The 17,060-nt window shown below is 35.0% G+C and overlaps 1 long non-coding RNA gene across 1 annotated transcript; it reads right to left on the bottom strand.

Moving 5' to 3' along the window:
• Nucleotides 1–579: 579 nt before the first annotated feature.
• Nucleotides 580–3,495, bottom strand: LOC140009609 (uncharacterized). Its single transcript, XR_011817093.1, has 3 exons — nt 3,325–3,495; nt 1,462–1,531; nt 580–712 (listed from the first exon to the last, which is right to left on the bottom strand). It is a non-coding gene; the product is annotated as an uncharacterized lncRNA (long non-coding RNA).
• Nucleotides 3,496–17,060: the final 13,565 nt, after the last annotated feature.

The following is a 17,060-nucleotide window of genomic DNA, read 5'->3' as shown; positions in this document are numbered from 1 at the left end:
ACATCTTTTATCATTAAGAACAGATATTGCAGAAAATGAGTGCTGCTTTGGTGCAGGGAGTAATACACAAATACAATGTTCAGAGTAAGTTGTAACTACCAAATCGTGAACTTGACATGTACATGTAGCTTGTTTGAGCTCCAACAAGAATTTCGATAAGTTTCTCTGCACATTAAATAGAATATTTTCAATTGGAAAATTGTTGAAAAATTCTTAGCTATATAGGTACTAACAGATAACATGACAAGAAAAATCAAAATTAATTGAATAAGGAAAATAAACCTGTAAAAAACCTGTAACAGGAACAAGTTCTAATAGCTTTTACGTATGGTCAAGTCTTTTCCTGAAATAAGGCTGTGACGCCCCCACTTCTCCCTAAGGCGAATCAAAGGGTATCCGCGGGACGCCTGCCTAACTCTCGCCAGGACTCAAGCAATTCCATTTAAGCTTATTATCGATCTACACAACACAAGTAAATAACTTAAATATAGTAAATGCGGAAGCGTTCAAACTTAACAATAGTCATCCATTATCCAACCCGCACGTCGGGTGTTCAAAGTACATCATGAATCCCAAATATACATCACGCCCCAAAAGTTACATTTCAAATCCAAAAGAACAACCCAAAACCAAGGGCATAGTCAAAATATAATAGAAATCCTAAACAAAAGTACATCAGGAGGGTTTCTCCAATACATCTCCGAGTTCAATCCTATTAAGAAAAAGAAATCTACAGGGTGAGCAAAACGCTCGTGAGGCCAAGAACACACATGCAGACACATAGTTCAGGTAACAAGCCCAAGTAACAGTTCAAGTGATAACTTGAAAGTAATTAACAATGCCAAAAAAATGTAAACAGAAACAATTCAAGGATAAGGTAGCTCTCAGGAGCTAAGTTCCACTTGTTTTGCCGATGTCATTCGTATATCTCCCCGCGATGACTCTCCGTCAACTGGGTTGATATTTCTAATCCGTAGATCACCACTTACTTCTCATCCGTCCAGCATACACCGTTCCGGGCCCGCATGACATTTAGAAGGCTATACTTCACGAGTATGCCAAGCAAGATCTCTCAAATAGATTAAACTTATCATGTAATTCTCATGGCTCACCAAGGTTCCCGACCAAGCCCATGCCGGCTCAAGTTCCAAGGTCGGCCTATGAGTTTGGGCGTTCCCCTTGTATCATATAAGTGTCGAGGAGATTCACTCCAACGACGTATGCAGCCATAGCATACCATGTCATGTATTCAAGCATTTGACAGGTTTAAGCATGTATTTCAGGTCATGTAAACCAGGCAAAACATGTTAAGCATGAGTCATTTGTTTCAAATGAGAACGAGTGCGATAAAGTACACACTCGACTCCATTTTTCAAAACCAAGTAGGCTAAGCATGTAATCAGGTAAGCCAAGCATGAATCAAGTCCATAGAGTTCAAGTAGACATGCACTTGACACTCACCAAGTAGAAGTAGTCTCAACCGAAATTTAAGCGTTCACCGTGAGATCCTCTTGAGGGTCCTCGTGTGTGCCTGAGCAAATAATAGTGAAGTATCACTCATATATCCCAATTATCAAGGAAGATTGTACACTAGTACAATCTAAGGAAATTTCATGAAAACGAACCTCAATTACTCGTAAATCGAGGTTTAAATGGAGTTTCTTAAAGTACACGGTAATCAAGTTTTCATTTTGGGAAATCAAGTATAAAACGTTCAAGAAATATTGAAGGAATAAAGAGTACTTGAAAACTCCCTTCCCTTGGAATTTGGGAAAAAAAATTCAGGTTTGATACGATATTTTGAAAAATCGTATCTCCCATTCTACATGTCAGAAATTGGAAAACTGGGTGCCGTTGGAAACCTCTTTGAAAGTACTAAAAGTTTTTAGAATACACTTTTCTAAGATTCCAAATGGAAAACATTCAAAAATGAGCTCAAAGTTGTTTTTTTGGTTCATAAGGCAGATTTAAGTTGGTTTTTGGCCAACTTTGAAAATTCGGAAAAATTCACTTGAGTGAAACTAGCCTTTGAAATTTGCAACTCTAATAGTGTTGTAATCCAAGTTTACAACAAAACAAGCGGAACAAGAAACGGAGTTTCAAGCACCGAGATACGGCAGCTTAAAATTTGGGAAAATTCGAAACTGCTGAACAAATTTCCAGATTTGAGTTTCCGACTTTGGGACCTTAGTTGGGTATCGAAATGGACTTGGATTGGTACAAAATTTGGTAGTATAATACTACTATATAAAGGGCATTCCTCTATCAACTTTCATGGAAAAATACCTTCGGGAAGGTAGTCTACCAAACACCCAAAGTTTCGAAAATCCTAAGGCAGAACTGCCTTGAGCTTTTTGGTTTTCCATTCCAAACATTTGGTCAAGGAAAATCCTCCAAACATAGTTCATTAGCATAGGAAAAGCCTAAGGAACATTCATGGTACATTTGGTAAGTGTTTAACACCCAAAAAATTCAATTAGCAAGTCTACACCAAGCCTTGCATCAAATCTGTCCAAAAGTTAGGATTTTCAAGAGCAGGGCAGGTTCCGTATTTTGATCACAAATCACTCAAATTAACTCGAAATTGAGCATGGTTTATGGCGTTGGAAAATAAATTCATAGAGCTATAATTTCACAGAAGAAATCATTTTGAAATTCGGCACACAACTAGCTCGAATTCGAGCCACAAGTTGCAGCCTCAGCATTTCGTTCCAGGAAAACAGAGAAACAGAACAGCCGACTTTAAATGGTTGGTTCGGCTCACATACATGGAATCAGAACATGAATTTTATACCGTTGGAAAGGTGGGAATGTCTAGTTTCAAATGCCACTGACGACACTCGATTTTGACGTCGGAGCACAGAGTTATGGACGAAACAAGAAAGCTGGTCTGAGCATTACGGGAACAGTTTCCAGGTCTGCTACCTTTACGAAAATAATTCATTTGACCAACCAAACCTCAATATTTTTCAATGAAATTTTGTACACCATCTATACAACATATAAACATCATATACAAGCCATTAAACCCTCAAAATTCCGCAGAAATAGGAACGTTCAAAGTAGGGGCAGAATCGGAACTTTTTACTCCATTCACCCCTTGAAGTTTCCTCTAGTTATGCAACATTAATCTACCATTTTGAGCACTAAACCAACATTAAATCCATCATCAATCATCACATCAGCCATCATCCAAGAGTGGGAGTTCATAGAGCCCACCTTCACAATTTTCCAACAATAACAAGCCACCCACATGAATAACTAAGCTCATAAGTGTAAAACAACTTCCAAACTTCAAGTTTTCAAGAGTGGATCATCACTTACTTTGGTTTGATGTTCAAGCAGAATTTCGGCCCCCTTTACTCCAGCAAAACCGTGATTTTCAGCTCCCCTTTGCAGCTCAAAATGATCCTTAAGTGTTAAGCCAAGTGTGGTTTAAGTTTGGTGTGAATTGGATGAAGATTTGTGCAAGATTTGGAGATGGAGAAATTGAGACGTCTTGGGTTGTTTTTGCAGCTTGATGGCCGGCTGAAATGGAGCATGAGAGAGGGAAAGTGTGTTCAAATTTGGCTTCCTAAGGAAGCTTCACTTGTGTGGCTAGAAATGGTGCAAAAGTCAACTCTTCTACGCGCGCACTCGCGCACGTTTCGTGCTCGATTCCTCTCGCGTTTGTTTCACTAGTGCACTAAACCTCTAGTACACTTATATTCATACAAATATTATTCACTCTTAATTGTCCCAAAATAAGGGTCTAAAGTCCCTCAATTAAAATCGCGTGTGTGAAAACGCGTATCTCCAATTTGAGCGCGATAACGCGAAACTTCCGAGAAATTCTTATAACGATAATACTAATAACTATCGCTTGAGTATTTAAACATTAAAATACCTAATTTTAGGACCATTGTACAAGTCTCCAATTTTTCAAACTTATTGTACTCTCCATCGGTTAAAATTTTCCAAACGCGTTTTCACTTTTCACTAAACAAGCTTCTAAGAAAATAATTTTTGAAACGAGACACTTTAAAAATATAACGGAGCTATAATACCATGTACTTAGGTCTAATAAGGCTAGAAAATATTATTCGTGGCAAAAATCCAAATAAATAATTAATTTAGCCAAAAATAGGGATTTAAAAATAATAGTTTTTCGAGTCCTCACAAAGGCTCTGTTTGGATTCCCATTTTTTGTTTTTCATATATAATGCTATAATAATATATAAACAAAAACAACTCTAAAAACACTACATTTATACAGTATATCAAAAACAACTCTAATAATACAAAAAAATTAAAAAAATTAATTGTACACTATTTTCTTCTTCCATCTATCACTCCCGCCCATCACCGCCGCCTACCCACCCCCTCCCTCCTCCTCTCTCTTTTCCTCCTTTTCTCCTCCCCTCCTTCTCCTTGCCTCCTTACTTCCTCTTCCCCTCCCCTTTCTTGCCACAATCCCCGCCCCTATTGCCTCCCTCTCCTCGAGCTGTTCGCAACTAGATCGAGAAGGGGGGATGAGGGGAGGGGTGGGGTTGTGGAAGGAAAGGGAAGGGGAAGAGGAAAGGAGGAGGAGGAAGAGGGAGGACGAAAGAGAAGGAGGGAAGGAGAAAGGGGGATGAAGAGGAAGAGAGAGGAGGAGGGAGGGCGTGGTGGCGATGGTGGGTGACGGTGGTAAGTGGTAGTGTTAATTTTTAAAAGGGTTAAAAACAAAAAAGCCCCCTGTGGTAAGCCTAATACACAGAAAAACCCCCTATAGTTTCAAAATATATAATACGACATCTCATGCTTTGAACTAAATTGTAAAAGTGACGGAATCCGTTAAACTTAACGGAAATGACTTATTGGAACCTAAAAAAAAATTTTTATACCTATTTTTTATCAAATATACCAATTCTACCCCTTAACCCTCAATTCTCTCTATTTAGAAAATAAAAAAAAATTATTTTTTTGAGCTGTCTTTTGCTTAATTATATCAGGGTATTTTGGTCATTTTGACCATTTCCGTTAAGTTTAACGGATTCCGTCACCTTTACAATTTAATTCAAAGTATGAGGAGTCGTGTTGTATATTTTGAAACCACAGGGGGCTTTTCTGTGTATTAGGTTTACCACAGGGGGCTTTTTTATTTTTTACCCTTTTTAAAAAATACACTAAAAAGTTTTTAAATTTTAAAAATATCTCAAAATATATTTCAAAAACATTACCAAAAACATTTACATTAAAAGTTTTTTATATACACTACTATCATAAAATATTTTAAAAACAATCCAAAAAATAACTAATCCAAATAGAGCCTAAGCTAATAGCATTAGTATCTTTACCTTTCATACCCCCTAATTGCTAGTGGTTTACTCGATAATAAGAAAAAAAAACTTAATAGAAATCACTATAGTGCATATTACCGTGTGTACTTGGAAAAGAAAAGGATCTCTCATAAGGCAAAGTGCCCACAATAGCTTCCTCCTTTTTGGTTGGGTCATAACCATTGAAAACCAACAACTTGAGAAAATTCCCAAGAAAAGGGGAGAAAAAACCAAAAGAAAAGACATTCAACCATCAAATGCCAATAGGATTTCTCATAGTTTCTTTTTCCCAAATAAACATTTATAATAATCTGTTTGGATGGGACTGTTTTTCAAAAACTAGTTTTTTAAATACAATAAAATTTTTTAAAAAGTACTCTAAAAGGTAATCTAAAAATTAGTTTAAATTTTTTAAAAATTTTTAAAAATATCTCAAAATATATTCTAGAAACACTTCTACTCTTAAATATCCCAAAATATTTTCTGAAAATATCCCAAAATATAATCTAAAAACTCTGCTACAGCAAAATTTTTCAAAAATAGCTAATCCAAAATGTCTTAAGACAATGCCAGTAATTTCAACCCTGATAATGTAAGCAATGGACCCCAACAATCAGAGGAGATTTTTGAAATTATTCCTTTTTTAATCTAGGTTAAACTTTTTTCTTCTCATGACCTCCACGTGTCACCTAGTAAAACCACTAAATGCACCTAGTAAGTAGCAAATTACACGGCCTGAACCTGCATAGTAAAATTTCGTATATGTATTTTCCCAACAGATACTCAAGTACTTAACCGTCGGATAACACTCCACAGTTTTCAAGACTTGATTCAGTTTAGTAGGGATATTAATAAAATGATTGTGTAATTTTGCACTTGGACTTTCAAGCTGATCCTTTTTTTCTTTTCCCTTGTATGTTTTGATGTATCCTTTAAACCTTTTCGTTAAAGAAAAACCACTTTATTGAACTTGGGGATAAGTACTTCCTTGCCATTTGCCATCAGGCCCAGAACAAGGCTTGAAGTGTATATTTATTTCATTTTCGTCTAGTGATTGTTTGAATTTGGGGTTTGATACTTTGTAACTTAGCCATTTTAGGTTGTCCTAACACGGTCAATGGAAAGCAACAGCCCGAAGAAGCCCAAGAACATGTTCAATACACGAAAGTGCAATTTGTAGCATGTGAACTGTGCAGTCCAAGAATTGGTGACTTTCTCCATTGCAACAAGTATTTTCTGTTTACTTGTTTGAGTTACCATTTGAGAATGGAAAGTGGTCGGGCTCCAATCTTTTTCCTTTTCTTTTTTTTTTCCCGGTTTGGAATAATCCATAAGGTAAGTCAATGTAAAGCCTTTATATTTTGACAGTTTGACTTTAATAAGTAGGATACCAGAATACCAGATTGGAGAATATATTCTGATATTGTAGAAGTTGAATACCAGAATATAAAATAAGCATCCTTCAAACCTCTGATCTAGCCGTTGATTGTAAAAATAAAATTTGAGGACATTGCAGCATGCTACTTTCCATCTCTAAAAGTTATTTTTCTTTGATGACAACTTACTAGTCCAATATCTTTAGGTCCTGTTTGGTTCAGGAAATGAGTAAGGAAAGGAAACTGAGGAAATGCAAATTGAATTCCTCAAAAAATCCTAATACTTTCTCATGTTTGGCAAACAAAGGAAAGTGCAAGGGAAATGGAAAAAGATTCCAAGGAAAGTAATTCTTTTGTTTGAAGTGGATTTCTACAAGGAAATGATAATAGAAAATAAAATTAAAATGGAAATGCATTTGAATTAAACAATAACTGTGAGGGCTCGAAAATTTTCATATCTTATTTAAAATTTGATGCATGTTCCATTTTCTTTTATTCTTGATTGACATATTTAATTACATCTATTTATTAACAAATAAACCGTAATACCTTAGGAAATTGTATCACTTACACTATTAAACATTAGTATTAGTTAGAATTTATTGTTGTTAAAAAAAAACAAACAACAAACAAGACAACATGCAATGTGGTGGACACTTGTCCTCATTAGCTGGCCAACTAACATGCAAGTGTAGTTCTAGTCGGTCAAGAGGTAATAAGTAGAGCTGGCTGTAGTTCTTTTCCTTAGTTTAGCTACCCAAGAGACATTAAGGAGAAAAGGAGAGAAATACCACAAAAAAAAAAAAACCAGGAACTCATTTCTGGCCTCCTTCAACCGTGAGAACTAGCCACAAAGCAAGAAGGAATGTAGTCTATCGAGCTAAGAATTGGAGAGAGAAATCAGAATTTTATTTTCCTAGCTTAGAGCCGTAAGAACCAGAGGTAAACTATTGTCTTCCTCTTCCATTTCTTCTACATTTAGCTAGTAGTCTTTGAGACTGAATTAGAACCAAGTAAAAAGAACACTTTCTGGAAAACAAAGGTTGTCAAAGATGAAAATGTTTGTTTGAAGCTTTTATGTGATACTTGATGAGCTAATCTGCAATTTTCCAGTTGTGTCTTCTGTTGCATGTCTTATATACATGTTTTGGCCACATATCTTGACATGCATGCCGTTTACACTGTCAAATAAGGCCTATTAAGATGAGACTATGATGAACTGTTGGCTGGAGTTCTTGTTACGGGTTTGTTAAGAGGTTTTGGTTGAACCTAGTTAAGATTTATTTTTAGCAACATCCGTGGTCTTAATCTGATTGTGTACATGAGATTTGGAGTGTTAAAAGCAAGAAAAGAAGAACTTTTAAAGCAACACCAAAGCTAGAATTCCAAGACAGCAAATCTGGAGGAAGAAATGCTGCAACTTTGGTCTTGTTCTTTGAAAACTTTGGTAGATTGTGACGATCCCACCTTCCCTAGGGCGTACCCCAGGGTTTAGCGGATCGCCTGCCCAACTCTTGTCAGGACTCACTCTCACTCACTACTTCAAGAAACAAATTATAACGTCAAAAGGAAATGAAATAACAGTTCCCAAACTTAGAATGTACATTTATACTCATGTCTGTCTCAAATATTCATACATTCCCAAGTATAACAAAAGATTCAAGTGCCAGTTGAACTTCTGACCCTAGTCGAGCACTAGCACGAGTACAATTACAAAAGTCAAAAACTAAACGACACCAGCCTGTCCCAGCCTCACGTCTATGCTCGCACCCCTTATAAGGAAAACGAAACTAATAAGGTGAGTCAAAACTCAGTGAGATTCCAAACATCATGCAAAACCAAGTAGCAAGTTGACCATTATATAAAAACTTGAAATATCAAAGTAGTGAGCATAAAAGTTCATAAAAGTGAGCAATAACATTTCAAGTAGCAAATCGAGTAAAAATACAACGTTTCCAAGTATAAGGATACAGTCGCTCTTATGAGCTAACTCAACCCTAGCTTGCCAGGAAGTAGTTGACACTCCGTCAACTTTCAAAGTAGTGAAACCAGTCTAGTAGAGCCCCACTTAACTCCAATCTCCATCCACCAATCAACCTCCCACCGGGCTCGAACTCCAATATAAACAATGGTGGTAATACTCGAGCATACCAATTAGTCGAGGAGATAACACTCCACTCGACAAAACAGTAGACCCAGGGTTCGTTATCTAATCGATCAGACCCATGCCGGCTTGACTCGATTAACTAGCCAACAGGGTTTTGAAATTCCAGGCAGTGTTCCAATCATATACATATATATCAATCCAATTGTAACCAATACATAGTAATAAGTCACATTAGGGCAAGTGCGATAAAGTACACCCTTGTCCGATCAAACAAGTCAAGTACTATCCAATCACATTAACAAAGCATTTCATTCAAGTATCAAGTTCAGTCATGCACTTGGAAACACTCACCAATAGTTCACGGCTTGCCAAAATCAAGCACAGGTTCGGACCCTTGTCCACTCGCAAGGTCTGTGATCAATTAAAATGGCAAAATGCAAGTAAATAAGGTTTTCAAGATGCACTATCTTTGCTTAGTAATGTTAAAAGAAAATCAAGTAAATGAACTTATGCTCTTGGAGGAAGAAAACAATTAAAATGTTTAAGGTTAAAACCACGTATACAACTCAAAAATCAGTTTGAAGAGGCTGTGACTTCCTCCTTTGAAACACGTAACTTGGCGAAAATTTCAGTTTGTGCGATATCCCTAGAGTGGCCCTAAGTACCCGTAAGTACCCTAGGTCTAGACCATCCAAAAATCACAGCCCTAATTGCACTTTCGCTCACTCAAACTACACGGAACCAAATGGACAGCACCTCCCCTGTGTTTTACCCATTTTTGCCAATTCCATGGCAACAATTTCACCACAAAACAGCCCCAACTCAAACACATAATTATAGGAAACAAAGAGCTCTTATCTTAGACCTTATAACCATCATATTTAGGTGTATATCCAGCACATAATCATCATAACATCCAAGCCAAAAAATCAAAACCCTAATCTGCCCAATTCCTAAATCAAGCTGGAAAATCACTAACAAAGCTAGAAACCACTCAAATAAGGCCAAATTCACACACATTAGCTGGCACAATCATCATGATAGGTTTACAACACTATATGAAAGCTGGAAATACTCAATAAAAGCTGGAAATGATCACTAAAATCTGGACATAATAGCCCACATACTAAAACTACACAACCAGCCACATATCCTACAAGAATCAAGCCAAAACTCCAACCGATTGAAAGATTAAAGGGATAAAATAACTTTCAGCCAAGAATACCTTAAATCCTCAAGCTGAGCAGCAAAAGACAGCTTGCTTTCTCCCAAAATAACTCCACTCCATCCCACCTTTCTTCCTTGTAGCAACTTCCTATGGCTTAGCTTTGGATTGGAGGTTGTTTTCCCACAATTTTTTTGCTAGGAATCAAGGTGAAAATGAAGACAGCTTTTCTCCCTTTTTCTCTCCTCTCTCTCGGCCCTCTAGTGCAGGAAAAATCTGGTGAGGTTTGGTGGAAATAAACAATAAGTAACAAAGAAAGCTTGGTCAAAGGTGGCTTGGATGGTTGACACTTGTCAAAGCCAAGTGTTCCCCCTTTTCTTTTTCCTTTTCTTCCTCCTCTTGGTCAAGAATTTCGGCCAGCTTTAGGGTTAAATTAGGGAAGGATAAATGATAGGAAAATAAGAAGATTAGGGAAACAAAGTATTGGTCAAGTGGTGCCTTCAACCGGTAACAAACGGCGTGAGTCGATTCACGCGTATTTCCTTAACTCTCTTGTACTTTTGTTTTAACTTATGATTTACTAACTTACTCTTAACACTTTTAATCACATACTTCCCCTTACTGAATACCCGCTTTTATCCATCAAATTTAGCACACACACTTCACCGATTGATCACACTACCCAAATGCACCAAAACCCTAATTTACTCTAAAGATAGAAGTAAAAGTAAAACTCTCAGCTCTATTATTTATTACAAATATTAAGGGAGTAAACTAGTAGTAAAGAAATTATAAATTAACTTATTCAAAATAAAAGGGAATTTTAAGAAAATATAAATGAATTTTTCAAGTCCTCACATAGATTGTAACTGGAATTCATGTTTTAGGCCCTGTATAACATTTCTAGGCTGATACATGTGAGTTTTATGATGAAAATTTGAATTTTCAAGCTAGTTTCTTGCTGGAAGTTCCAGCTTTGGCAGAGAGGAAAGAAAGTTTGATTTAGCAACCTTTTATCTTAAATTTCCAAGAGATTAGTTAGGAAATTCTGTTCAGTATAGTCTGTAGACACCAAAAATTTTATATTATTTATTTTTAGTTTTATTTCATTTACTCATTTTATTTTATTTTTATTCTTTACTTTTTTTAAAGGAAATCATTTCAATTCATTCTTAGAAAAATTAGAAGGAAATTAGAAAGAAAAGAAAAGGAAAGACAGAAGAAAAGAAAAGGAAAAAGAGATTCATCAGATTTTTGTAAAAAAAAAAAAAAAATCTCCACGCGCACGTCTTCTTCTTCATAAGTTGGTACCGAAACCAGATGTAGTGCAGAGTTGTAGCTGGCATTTGGAGCAATTTTGGTTGGCATTTTTCCTTTGTTTCCCCCCAATACATTGCTAGTACAAGGAGCCACCAGCAAAATAAGGGTTTCATCCACACCCTTGAGAGTAGGTTTTTGGCCACTCTATTAGATATAAAAGCAAGACAAAGGCTTGAAAACGCAGCCATTAGGAAGAGGTGAGAGGGGAGAACGGGAGAGAGAAAAAGGAGCAGAAAATTTCCTGAAAATTTCTGGAGCCAGGGTTGAGTGTTCAGCCCTTTTTCCGATCGAATTCCGATATCGATTCTAGTCCTTTAGGCATTCCTTTCATTTTTGCGCTATCTACGTTCATCTAGAAACAACTTTTGTTTAGAAACCTTGTGGAAAAAATGACTGGAAGTCCGTCGTATTCGGCCTCAAACTCGCTGCAGTCAGAATTCTTGAGCTTACTGTAACAAAGCTGGGTTTTCGTCTTCCAACATCTGGATTCGTTTGCTTGTGACTTCCCACATTATTTTGGCTCTCCAAAGTGTTAAAAGGTAAATTCATTCATCCTTTTCCTTTTCATATATGCTCAGATCCTCACTAGATACATAAAATTTTGCTGCAATGGTTCTTGTTCTTTTCCTTCTTCTGCTGTTCCTTTTGCAAGCCATTAACTCAAGTTTTTACTATGTTATCTGGTGATTTAATGCGGTATTTGGGTGATGGGATTTGGTTGATATTGGAGTTACATAATCTTGTTGTTTTGACCCTAAATTTTGGTGTTCGTTTGGTTTTCTTTTGCTGCGTTTGATGAATGAACTGCAAAGTTGCAGATGCTTCGTTGGTTCTTGCATGAAAGTTTTGAAAATTGCAAATTGACCCTCAATTTTTACATAATTATACTATGGCCCAGAATTGGAAGAAATAAATCAAATCTACCCTCTTCAAGTTTTGATCCTCTTTTGTATAGTTTATACATGTTTTTGAGTGAATTATTTCTGGATTATAGGGCATAATTAAGGCTTAATAATTTTGGTAGACTTAATGTTTTGTTGGTTTAGTAAAAGAAGTTAAGATTTGGGTTAAGGGTTATTTTGATTGGGTTTTGGTAAAGGATTTGGTTTATTTCTTTGGGTTATGATATGGGTTTTGGGGTTAAAGCCCAAACATTTTTGGTTGGATTTTCCTTGAGAAAGGACTAGCCCATTTTATTTGGTCGGGTCTTTCACTGGGCCGAAGTAATTAAGGACCAGAAGATAAATAAAGATGGCCCGCTGGCCTTTATATTGTAAACCAGATACAAAAATTGCAATCTGATCCCTATTCTTTTAATTAATTTCATTGTGGCCTTAACAATTTTGGATTTCTTTCAATTAGGTTCCTAATTTAATTGTAATTTGGTCTCTAAACTTTATTTTTCTTTAATTTTGACCCCTAATCTTTATAATAATTATAATTTAGCCCAAAATTTTTTTATTTTTTTGCAATTGGGTCCCTAATAGCTTTGATTTCTTAAGTATAATTGATTTATCTCTTTTAATTGTTAATAAAGCTTCTTTTAAATGCATTTAATTAGTAAATTTTAGGGGTTGTATGTTTATTTATATTTCTTTATAATAATAAAGTGAATTTGCTATATGTTTCATTTTTCTTTTTAATTTTCAATTAAATTAGTGCCTTGACTATTTTGTTGATTTTGAAGTAAAAATAGGACAAATTCCACCTCATTTAACCACTACTTCAAGAGAGTTACCTTCTATTATCATTTTAAATCCTTTTATATTCTCCTATGTGTTTTTTATGTGTGATTGCATGTTTTGAGTGCTTTTTCTTGTATTTACTCATTTTATTCATTTAAAAAATTTCATTTATTATATTTGATTTTGATGATTATTTGGATAGCATTTAAATACTAAATTGTAATAGATAGATGCCACGAAATGTATTTAGCTAGGTTATGTAATAGATAGGTTTTATTTTTGCCAAAAAATATAATTAATTAGATAAATGTAATAGTTAGATTATTATTTTTAAAAACCCCCCTTGATTGTAATTAGGGTCTCACATGTAATAGTTAGGTCTTTATGTGTGTTTATTTGCTTGTGTGGGTACATGCTTGTGTGCTTATGTGCTAATTCGTTTTCTTTAGAATCTTTGCATCTAGATATTATACTTATGTGTTACGTGTTCTATGTGTTTTATGTGTTTACTTGCTTTAATTATATATTATATGATTTATTTATTTATAATAAATGCATGACGTCATCACACTAGTCCAACGCTAGTTGTGATTTTTCAACCCATTTTCTCACTAGTCCAACACTAGTAAGAACTTATAAAAATGACTTAGTCCAATGCTAGACCCTTAGAGCTGCCTATGCATTAGAATCAAATGTTTGTATGACATTTATTGCATTTCATGCATATTTTTATTTTAGAGTCCTTTTCCCACCTTGCATGATGTTTCCTCTATATATTATCTCCCTCATCCCTATGTGCGCTAAACATGACATTTAAACTTGCATTCCATTTAGGAAATTAGAAAGTAGGCTAGTTCATTTGCTTAACTAGGTTAGGAGAGTCACCCTTCAAATATAAGAAATAAATGAGTATGGCTTCTTAACTTTAGCACGATCGTATTCCTTTTATAAAAAGGAAAATTGAGTTACAAATCTTAGTCTTCCATACCCGTTATGTTGCATCCCCCTCTTAGGTCATGTATATTTATATATTATAATTTTTTCTTTTCTTCGAGTCTCATCTTTTGCATATTCATGACCTCTTCTAAGAATTATGTTTGAACATCACAATTAATGTGATTTGCACCAATTAACTTTGAAAGGACATTCCGACCCTCTTAATATCTCCCTAGGTCTAGATTCGCATCTATATAGAAGCATTCTAATGTGATAAGTTTTATAAGTTAGATTAGGAAAATTTTCAACTAAATCTCGCAATTGGCCTTGGTTAGGTTGAAAGGGTGTCTTAGGTTTGATTCTATCAAACATTTGCCTTACCTTTTTTCAACTGTGACTCCCAAACCCTCTTCTCTTATTTTTCAAAGACTTGGAGTCGTCTAAAAGGGATTTTATTTTATTTACTTATTTAAAAACATATTTTAGGTGACTTGGTACATCTAAATCCGATACCAAGTGGCGACTCCTATTTTTTTTTAAAAAAAACCCTTTTTAGACTAAAATTGGGCCCAAATCGTCGCATTTTCTAAGTCCCATTTTAGGCCCTTCTTTTTTCTTTATTCTCTTTTTCTAAAATAAAAAACTTACTCTTTCAACACTAAATTTTATTTTTCAAAAAAAAAAAGGGATGCGACATGGTCTTTGTTTAATATTGCATGCTAGTTTTCCTACGTGAAAATTCATTAATAGGGCTAGAGTGGCTATATAAGAATTGTGTGGTTGTGAGACTATTGTTAGTTACTCGATTGGAAGTCTAGCTGCAATTCTTGTTTTAAAACAGAGGTTTTAGAAAGTTTTGCTAGATTCTTGAAGCTGCATGTTTTCATTTCAGAGTTTAGGTGATTGCATATTGGATTTGGTTAATAGCTTGGTAAATTGAATGAAGATCTTGGAAGATAAATGGTTGGAATTTCAGTTTTAAGAATCGAATGCCGGTGTGTTTCCTCAGGCTTAGTTTCTATCTTGTGAAACAAAGTTTTTACGAATATTTGTGAAGATTATCCTATAGTGCTCTATCTTGCTCTATAAAATACACCTACTTTGATTTGAGAGGAAATGTCCAGCTTTAAATTTGGGGCTGGTTGAGCCTATAAACCTATTTTGAACAAGTTTAGGATAGTTTGGGAGTTTAAACTATTTTTCTAGAAGTTTTAGGAGATTTTAATTTAAACTTTGAACTAAGAACAACCTATAAGAATAACAGTAAAATGCAAGTTGGATTATAGGAAATTTGAGCTAAGGAAACAGTGAACTTTGGACCAAGAACATGGAACATGAACAATCTTAACTTAATTCTTCGGTTTTAGCTTTAACTTTAAATAACTAAGGTGTAGAAACGAACCAAAACCAAACAAATTCCTCTAAGTACCTTATAAAAGTTTTATCTAATAAACTTATCCAAAAAGTTAGAGCAAACTCAAGGAACTTCATAAGACCCCTAAACTACTAAATCTTAGAAAACTTACTTTGCACCTCGATTCTAAATGATCCTGAGAACCTTAATCCCAACTTTTATTACCATATAGTCACCTTAAACATCTTAAATTACATATACATAGATATATATATATACATATATACACTTTAGTCAAAATAATTATATGAGCCTTAATTTCACCATTTGGGAAAATTAATAAGTCTATAAATATCTTAGGGCCAAGGGAGTTTTAGCGGAGGATCCAAGTACCAATGTGTGAACTCAAAAAAATATTTTAGGTGAGTGTTTCCATATTGGTGTGTTTAAATTGCCTACATGTTTTCGTATTTGTGTGTTAATTGTTTGTGTTTCTTAAGTGATGTTGTGTGATAAATTATTTATTATGGAAATATTACTAGTGATTCACTGTAAAGTGTATTGTGAAGTGTTTTCAATTGCCCCTCGCCTTCTAATCAGGGGTGTACTTTATCACACCCGACATAGTTTGAGTTTGAAGGTTGATAATTGATTAAGTGTTACTATAAGTGTGCATGACTGTAAGCTGTATATGTACTTTACTATACTGGCTAAACTAGGCCCCAAAACCCTCTGTTCAAAGGACTATTCGAGTCAGCAAAGGACTTGGTCGGATAGAATGGTAACTTTGGCTAAGTGTATTGGTATACTTGAGCATTACCACGGAGTAGCAGATTACTGATATGACCATTTAAGTGAGGGAAGTGTTTACTGTTTTAGAGGTTATAAGGAGGAGTTCAGAGGAGTGTGTAGTGCATTGAAGTGGCTCTAATACAAGCATTGTATCCTTTTAGCAGTGATTACTCAGTGCAGTGTTTCCTTATTTGTTTAATTTTGCTACTTGTTTAAGTATTCAATTGATTGTTACTTGTGCAGAACCTCACTGGGTTTCGCTCAACTCCTTTAGTTGTTTTCCTTACAGGAGTGACGGACGAATGTAGAGATTACCCAGAAATTTAAACCCGAAACTTGAATTGTACTTGGATAAATCCCTTTGTATATAATGTTATGGTTTTGCCAACTTTGTCATCTTTAAGGGTTGTACATATTAAATGTTGTAGGTTAAGACAACTTTTCTTTTGTTTTGGTATGTATCTAAATATGATGGACTACTAATGGCTTTAGTTAGGGAAATGTTATCTTTGAAATTAATGTAATTAAATGAACGAGTTTTGGCGAGAGACAGGCAGGTAGTCCGCTTAAGCCTTTGGTTCACCTTAGAGTTTGGTGGGGTCGTTACAATAACCAATTATACTGAAAATTCAACAACTTTGTACTTTGGAAATTTGGTCATTTGAGTTCACAAAACATTCGAAAATTGAGTTGTGAGGCGTACTTTCAAAAAATTACTACTTTGTTGATTGTTTGATCACCTCATGCCCCAAATGCAAAAGGAAAAGAAATTCAAAGGCAACAAATATGAAAAAGAAAGAAGCTAAAAGTTACCAATTAATTCAAGGGCTACATGGTTCTTTTATACTTTTATTTACATAATTGCTTAAGACAAATTTTTTTTTATTTACATCCTATCACCTCACAGAGTTGGATTAAACTCTTCCAAGCCAAGATCAAGAACTACAAAGCGAGCAAAATTAGTTGTAATCAATGTTCAATAAAGTAGCACAATAAATTGCAAGCAAATGACAAATTCTACTAAG

Source organism: Coffea arabica, chromosome 6e, assembly GCF_036785885.1.
Source record: "Coffea arabica cultivar ET-39 chromosome 6e, Coffea Arabica ET-39 HiFi, whole genome shotgun sequence".
Lineage (NCBI taxonomy): Eukaryota > Viridiplantae > Streptophyta > Magnoliopsida > Gentianales > Rubiaceae > Coffea > Coffea arabica.
Note: the sequence above shows the minus strand (reverse complement) of the source record. Positions and strands in the feature narration are given on the sequence as shown.